This window comes from Lipotes vexillifer, unplaced genomic scaffold, assembly GCF_000442215.2.
Source record: "Lipotes vexillifer unplaced genomic scaffold, Lipotes_vexillifer_v1.1 scaffold744, whole genome shotgun sequence".
Classification (NCBI taxonomy): domain Eukaryota; kingdom Metazoa; phylum Chordata; class Mammalia; order Artiodactyla; family Lipotidae; genus Lipotes; species Lipotes vexillifer.
In genome coordinates, this window is record NW_006788282.1 from 94,845 (window position 1) to 103,886 (window position 9,042).

Sequence of the window (9,042 nt, forward strand, 5' to 3'; positions counted from 1 at the left end):
AAGAAAAGTTGGTTCTTTGAGGAGATAAACAAAACCGATAAACCTTTAGCCAGACTCATCAAGAAAAAAAGGGAGAGAACTTAACAAAATTAGAAATGAAAAAGGAGACGTTACAACTGACACTGCAGAAATACAAAGGATCATAAGAGACTACTGCAAGCAACTATATGCCAATAAAATGGACAACCTGGAAGAAATGGATAAATTCTTGGAAAGGTACAACTTTCCAAGTCTGAACCAGGAAGAATTAGAAAATATAAACAGACTGATCACAAGTAGTGAAATTGAAACTGTAATTAAAAATCTCCCAACAAACAAAAGTCCAGGACCAGATGGATTCACAAGTGAATTCTATCAAACATTTAGAGAAGAGCTAACACTTATCCTTCCAAACGCTTCCAAAAAATTGCAGAGGGAGGAACACTCCCAAATTCGTGCTACAAGACCACCATCACCCGGATACCAAAACTAGACAAAGATATCACAAAAAATAAAATTACAGACCAATATCACTGATGAACATAGATGCAAAAATCCTCAACAAAATACTAGCAAACAGAAACCAACAGCACATTAAAAGGATCATACATGGTTATCAAGTGGGATTGATCTCAGGAATGCAAGGAATCTTCAATATACGCAAATCAATGTGATACACCATATTAACAAACTGAAGCATAAAAACCATATGATCATCTCAATAGATGCAGAAAAAGCTTTTGACAGAATTCAACACCCATTTATGATAAAAACTCTCCAGAAAGTGGGCATAGAGGGAACTTACCTCAACATAATAAAAGCCATATATGACAAACCCTCAACAAACATCATTCTCAATGGTGAAAAACTGAAAGCAATTCCTCTAAGATCAGGAACAAGACAAGGATGTCCACTGTCGCCACTATTATTCAACATAGTATTAGAAGTCCTAGCCAAGGCAATCAGAGGGAAAAAAAGGAAATAAAAGGAATACAAATTGGAAAAGAAGAAGTAAAACTGTCACTGTTTGCGGATGACATGCTACTATACATAGAAAATCCTAAAGATGCCACCAGAAAACTACTAGAGCTAATCAATGAATTAGGTAATGTTGCAGGATACAAAATTAATGCACAGAAATCTCTTGCATTCTTATACACTAACAAAGAAAGATCAGAAAGAGAAATTAAGGAAAAAAATCCCATTTAACATCACAAGAAAAAGATTTAAATACCTAGGAATAAACCTACATAAGGAGGTAAAATATCTGTACTCTGAGAAGTGTAAAACACTATGAAAGAAATCAGAGATGACACAAACAGATGGAGAAATATACCAATATATGATGTTCTTGGATTGGAAGAATTGATACTGTGAAAATGACTATACTACCCAAAGCAATCTACAGATTCAATGCAATCCCTTTCAAATTACTGATGGCATTCTTCACAGAATTAGAAAAAAAATTTTACAATTTGTATGGAAACACAAAAGATCCCAACTAGCAAAAGCAATCTTGACAAAGAAAAATGGAGCTGGAGGAATCAGGCTCCCCAACTTCACACTATATTACAAAGCTACAATAATCAAGCCAGTATGGTACTGGCATGAAAACAGAAGTGTAAGTCCATGGTACAGGATAGAAAGCCCAGAGATAAACCAATGCACCTATGGCCACCTAATCTATGGCAAAGAAAATAAAAATATACAATGGAGAAAAGACAGCCTCTTCAATAAGTGGTGCTAGGAAAACTGAACAGCTACATGTAAAAGAATGAAATTAGAACACTCCCTGTTCTTTGACAGATGAATGGATAAAGAAGATGTGGCACATATATACAAGATAAAGAAGATGTGGCACATATATACAATGGAATATTACTCAGCCATAAAAAGGAACGAAATTGGGTCATTTGTAGTGAGGTGGATGGACCTAGAATCTGTCATACAGAGTGAAGTATGTCATAAAGAGAAAAACAAATACCTTATGCTAACACATACACATGGAATCTAAAAAAAAAAAGAAAAGCTTCTAATTAACCTAGGGGCAGGACTGGAATAAAGATGTAGATGTAGAGAATGGACTTAAGGACAGGGGGAGTGGGAAGGGTAAGCTGGGACAAAGTGAGCAAGTGGCATTGACATATAGACACTACCAAATGCAAAATAGATAGCTAGTGGGAAATAGCCACATGGCACAGGGAGATCAGCTCAGTGCTTTGTGAGCACCAGAGGGATTGGACAGGGAGGGTGGGAGAGTGATGTAAGAGGGAGACAATATGGAGATATAAGTATATGTACAGCTGATTCACTTTGTGATACAGCAGAAACTATCAAAACAATGTAAAGCAATTATACTCCAATAAAGATGTTAAAAAAAAACCCCAAAGTTAGAAGAAGGAAAGAAATAATAAAGATCAGAGATGAAATAGAGATGAAGAAAACAATAGAAAAGATCAATGAAACTAAAAGCTAGTTCTTTGAAAGGATAAACAAGAGTGATAAACCTTTATCCAGACTTATCAAGAAAAAGAGGGAAAGGGCTCAAATCAATAAAATTTGAAACAAAAAAGGAGAAGTTACAATGGACACCACAGAAATACAAAGGATTATAAGAGACTACCTCAAGGAACTATGTGAACTATGTGCCAATAAAATGAACAGCCTAGAAGATATGGACAAATTATTAGAAAGGTACAATCTCTGAAGAATGAACCAGGAAGAAATAGAAAATATCAATAGACCAATTACACGTAATGAAATTGAAACTGTGATTAAAAAACTTTCAACAAACCGAAGTCCAGGAACACACGGCTTTACAGGCAAATTCTATCAAACATTTACAGAAGAGCTAACACCTATAGTTCTGAAATTATTCCAAAAATATGTCAGAGAAAGGAACACTTCAAAACTCATTCTATGAGGCCCCCATCACCCTGATACCAAAACCAGACAAAGACCACACAAAAAAGAAAATTACAAGCCAATACCACTAATGAACATAGATGCAAAAATCCTCAAGAAAACACTAGCAAACTGAATCCAACAATACACTAAAAGGATCATACACCATGATCAAGTGGGATTTACCTCAGGGATGCAAGGATTTTTCAATATCCACAAATCAATCAGTGTGATATACCACATAAACAAATTGAAGAATAAAAACCATATGATCATCTCAATAAATGCAGAAAACCTTTTGCTAAAATTCAACATCAATTGATGATAAAAACTCTCTAGAAAGCAGGCATGAAGGGAACATACCGCAACACAGTAAAGGCCATATATGACAAGCCTACAGCTAACATCATACTCAATGGTGAAAAGCTGAAAGCATTTCCTCTAAGATCAGGAACAAGACAAGGATGTCCACTCTTGCCACTTTAATTCAACATACTTTTGGAAGTCCTAGCCACAGCAATCAGAGAAGAAAAACACTTAAAAGGAATAGAAATTGGAAAAGAAGTAAAACTGTCACTATTTGCAGATGACATGATACTATACATAGAAAATTGTAAAGATGCTACCAGAAAACTACTGGAGCTCATCAATGAATTTGGTAAAGTTGAAGGATACAAAATTAATACACAGAAATCTCTTGCATTTCTATACACTAATAATGAAAGATCAGAAATAGAAACTAAAGAGACGCTCCCATTTACCATCACATCAAAAAGAATAAAATACCTAGGAATAAACATACCGAAGGAGGTAAAATATCTGTACTCCAAAAACTATAAGATGCTGTTGAAAGAAATCACAGATGACACAAACAGATGGACAAATATAATATTTTCTTAGATTGGAAGAATCAATATTGCCAAAATGACTATACTACCCAAGGCAATCTGCAGATTCAATGCAATCCCTGTCAAATTACTGACAGCCTTTTTCACGGAACTAGAACATAAAATCTTAAAGTTTGTATGGATACACAGAAGGCCCTGAATAGCCAAAGCAATCTTGAGGAAAAAACAAGAAACAAAGCAAAACAAACAAACAAACAAACGGAGCTGGAGGAATCAGACTTCCTGACTTCAGACTATATCACAAAGCTATGGACATCAAAACAGTATGGTACTGGCACAAAAACAGACATAGAGATCAATGGAACAGGATAGAAAGCCCAGAGATAAACCCACACACCTATGGTCAATTAATCTACAACAAAGGAGGCAAGACTACACAATGGAGAAAAGATACTCTCTTCAATAAATGGTGCTGGGAAAACTGAAGAGCTACATGTAAAAAAATGAAAGTAGAACATTCTTTAATACCATATACAAAAATAAACTCAAAATGGATCAAAGACCAAAATGTCAGACTGGATACTATAAAACTCTTAGAGGAAAATATAGGCAGAACACTCTCTGACATAAATCACAGCACTATCTTTCTCAATGCATCTCCCAGAGTAAGGGAAATAAAAACAAAATAAACAAATGGGACCTAATCAGACTCAAAAGCTTTTGCACAACAAAGGAAACCATAAACAAAATGAAAAGACAACCCACAGAATGGGCGAAGATGTCTGCAAACAATGTGACTGACGTGGGATTAATCTCCAATATTTTCAAACCTCATGCAGCTCAATTCCAAAAACACAAACAACCCAGTCAAAACATAGACAGAAGACCTAAATTAACATTTCTCCAAAGAAGACATGCAGATGGCCAAGAGGCACATGAAAATGTGCTCAACATTGCTAATTATTAGAGAAATGCACATCAAAACTACAGTGAGATGTCACTTCACACCAGTCAGAATGGCCATCATCAAAATGTCTACAAACAAGAAACGCTGGAAAGGGTGTGGAGGAAAGGGACCCCTCCTACACTGTTGGTGGGAATGTAAATTGGTGCAGCCACTATGGAGAACAGTATGGAGGATCCTTAAGAAACTAGAAATAGAGCTACCATAGGATCCAGCAATTCCACTCCTGGGCATATATGCAGGAAAAAAACATGGTTCGAAAGGAAACATGCACCCCAATGTTCATTGCAGCACTGTTTACAACAGCCAAGACATGGAATCAACCTAAGTGTACACTGACAGAGAAATGGATAAAGAAGATGTGCTACAGATATACAATGGAATATTATTCAGCCATTAAGAAGAATGAAATAATGCCATTTGCAGTAACATGGATGGACCTGGAGATTATCATACTAAATGAAGTAAGTCAGACAAAGACAAATATCATATGATACCACTTATACGCAGAATCTAAAAAAAATGATACAAAGAAATTACTTACAAAACAGAAACAAACCCACAGACTTAGAGAACAAACTTATGGTTACCGGTGGGGAAAGATCGGGGGAAGGGATAGTAGAGAGTTTGGGATTGGCATGTACACAGTGCTATATTTAAAATAGATAACCAACAAGGACCTACTGTATAACACAGGGAACTCTGCTCAGTACTCTGTAATAACCTAACTGGGAAAAGAATTTGAAAAAGAATAGATACGTGTATATGTATAACTGAATCACTGTGCTGTACACCTGAAACCAACACAACATTGTTAATTAACTCTACTCCAATATAAAATAAACATTTAAAATAATTACATGGAAGCATTATCAAATTAGTGATGACAAGCCTTCTTAGGTTATATTGAATGGATGAATATTTGTAATATGTGTTATAAAAATTATATGAAATTCCCCCAAATCTGATATGTCCTGGTAAAATGTTATCAATTATAATTCTAGTTATCATTTTAAATTGTTGTATGTCACAAAATAACCAGATTTTCCTGTCAATTGCATTATAATCAGATCTATAACCATGTCTTTTGTCATTTACAGACAACTATTGTTTTACTCTGATGCTTTTACAAAAAATGGTTCATCTTCAAAAAAGATTCATAGAAATTACTTTTTGACAAATGTGGGCTTTTGATAACTTTCAGATCATACCACTAAACTAAGTAAGAAATTACAGAACCCTAATAGAAAAATGGGTGGTTTCATAAAACTTCTAATAAAAGATCAAGATCAACAAGAATTAATTACATAGGACTGAATGAACCAATGAATATGATTATAATTTTTAAAACTTTTGTCTGAAATATTACTGCCTTTTCAATCATTGTTTTCCAGATATAAGGAAACATCTTCTCTTAAGCTAACTAAGATTTACAGCAATTTGCTGAATTATAACTTTATAAGCAGAATTGAAATATTTATATTTTTCTCCCTGCCAGGTCCCTCCAGAATTTGGAAACTCTTAGCGAGTATTCTTATTTTCATGGCAATATAATTATTTACATAATTTTGCTAAGAATATGTTCTCCTTGGAACTGGACACAGTTGGAAACATTGGTTATATTACTAAGCCTTTGACCAGCATATCATATTTTAAGAGAGGCAAGCATGGCCTCAGATATGACCAGACAGCTTTAAGGAACTCAGATTGACTTTATGGAGCCATAAAGCCCCTTGAAAAAATATCCTGGCACCTTGTTTACAGGGTTCCTAGCAGCCTTACCAGGTGAGTAAGGAAGGTCACTTCCTGGCAGGTTCAGGAAACTCAGGATATTTGGGGGACCTCAGGAAGAGAGGAATTAACCCAAATCTATAGGTATTACAGGTGAGTCTGATGGTAATTCCTTGGCATGGCTTCCTGACCTTGAAATGCTATTCAAAGTTCAATCTGGGATTCCTTATGAAAAGTTCCAGCAAAGCATATTTAAAAGAATCTGTAGGGTCACTTACTCTTCTTGCTGGACTTACATAAATAATCAATTCAAGTTTAATGAAACTAAGCTTATTTTGCAAAAAAATTTAGTCTCAATTTATCTTTGTAGAAATGTGGGTGCTTTCAGAGAAAAAAAAAAGTTTCAGTAGCACTATAATACACAGTTGTGGATATTAGATTCTAGTTCTGTTAATCATCTTTGAAGTTTTGTTTTTCCACCTGTAAACTGGACTGGATCCTGAATTCTTCTAGTTTCCTCAAATATTTGACTACAACTCTCCAAACTAATGTATCCATTTTATCCCACTTTTGAAGCAAAATTATTCTTTTCCCGAAACCCTGCAAACAAGCTGAAGAACTTGATTTCAACTTAAGAGAGATCAACATCGTAGTCCATGTTTAGACAATCCTTGTGCCTGTTGCTGTGTGGGTCACTCAGAAGTTTACATGAACACCTGATGACATCATCAGAGACATTCAAACTGCAAAAGGTACTTGGACACTGACATCTAGAAATCTTCTCAACTGGCAGCTCTCAGGACTCACATACTGAGTTTATAATATGCTTCAACAATTAACCTTTGTTTTTATCTTGTCTCTAGAGAAATTCTTCTTAAGAAGAATATTTAATAAAGACCTGATTTCTCACAACTTAAAGGCCTAGCTTTCAGAGCCCATCTCCATCACCACTTCCTGAAATGAATTTAACTGGAAAGACCTACAGTCGGGACTAAGAGACTGGTTCAGTGGGATGGAACAATCTACCAGCTCAGCTTCTGGACTCTGAGACTTCTTGGAGAAGTTTCAAACATGAGACTTCAGGGCAGCACAATTTGCCACCCCTAAATGTGTATCTTTGGCAAGAGGATTAATCTAGGCTGTTATTTTCAAGAAACAGAAGACTCAGGAAGTTTTTCTTGTCATCTTCCCCTTTTTCTGTCTAAAACAGAATTATCACCAGAGATATCTTCAGAGAACTTGGCTAGGTAGGTGTGGCGGGGAAGCAGGGCCTAGACATCAGAGTCCACTCTGTGTCCCATTGTGAACTGCATGGCCCAGCAAACATTTGTTTACCAAACTTTCGCTTTCCCATCTCCAGGTGAATTGCCTTCCTCCCCTTTGAAATCCCAAACCACTATCCCCAACATCCTCTTTTATCTTTAGCTGAAGATGGTCCTTAAGGTGAGGATTTCATGTATTTGGGAGAGCTGCTTAGTTTTTCTAGATAGCTCCCATGCATACATATTGCTAAACTTTGTTTTGCTTTCTCCTGTCAATCTGTCTCATGTCAATTTATTTCTTAGACCAGCCAGAAGAACCTAAAAGGTAGAGGAAAGTTTCTTTCTCTCGAAAAAAAAAATATATATATATATCTATCATGTATTTATCTATCTATCTATCATCTATCTATCTATTTATCTTGATATAGTTACATCCTGTTACTCAGTAATGACCAGGCTGCTTTTAACACTTAAATTCAATAAGCTCCTCAAAATAAGAGTCTGTGTCTGATTCATCTGCATGATCTCTCCAGCCTGGTGAAGGTGCATATAAATTTCCCCCACTTCTTTTTCACACATAGTAGCATATATACCCACTCTGAACTATAATTTGTTTTTGGCTTCTATATAACATCATTTCTTGTAGTGAATTCTATATCAGTATCTAAAGCACTTTCTTATCCCTTTGGCTGGTGGTATAATATTCTATGTATTTTTTTCTACCAATCTCCTCTAGATGCATATTTAGGTTTTTCCCTATAGTTTACCATCATAATATACGTGTGGTCATCAAAAACATTTTATTATCTTTCCTTTATTTATTAACAGCTAACAGCAGGTGAGTACTTAGAATGATGTTGGTACCATGCGAAGTGTTTGACAGATATTACCTCTTTCAATTCTCATGCTAACTCTCTGAGGGCAGCACTTTTTTTATTACTTCTTCAGAGATGACAAAAATAAGAGGTTGACTAATTTGTCTAAAGTGAGAAAATGAGTAAGTGGAAAATTCAGCATTGGATTGCTTGTCTGTGTGTCTCCAAATATCTGATAATAGAAAATAATTATGTGTTTACTTGATATCCTCTATGTATGCAACCTGCTAGGGAGATCATGCAGATGAATCAGACACAGACCCACAATCTGAGGCATTTATTGTCTGTAAGTGTTAAAAAACAGTCTGATCATTTCAGAGTAAGAGTAAATCAATTAATAATAGCTGATTTCAGTAAAAGTGATTGGTCAGTAGCAAAGATATTCTGTGTATACCAAAATTACAGTTTAAAATCATATTCTCGGGCTTCCCTGGTGGCGCAGTGGTTGAGAGTCCGCCTGCCGATGCAGGGGACACGGG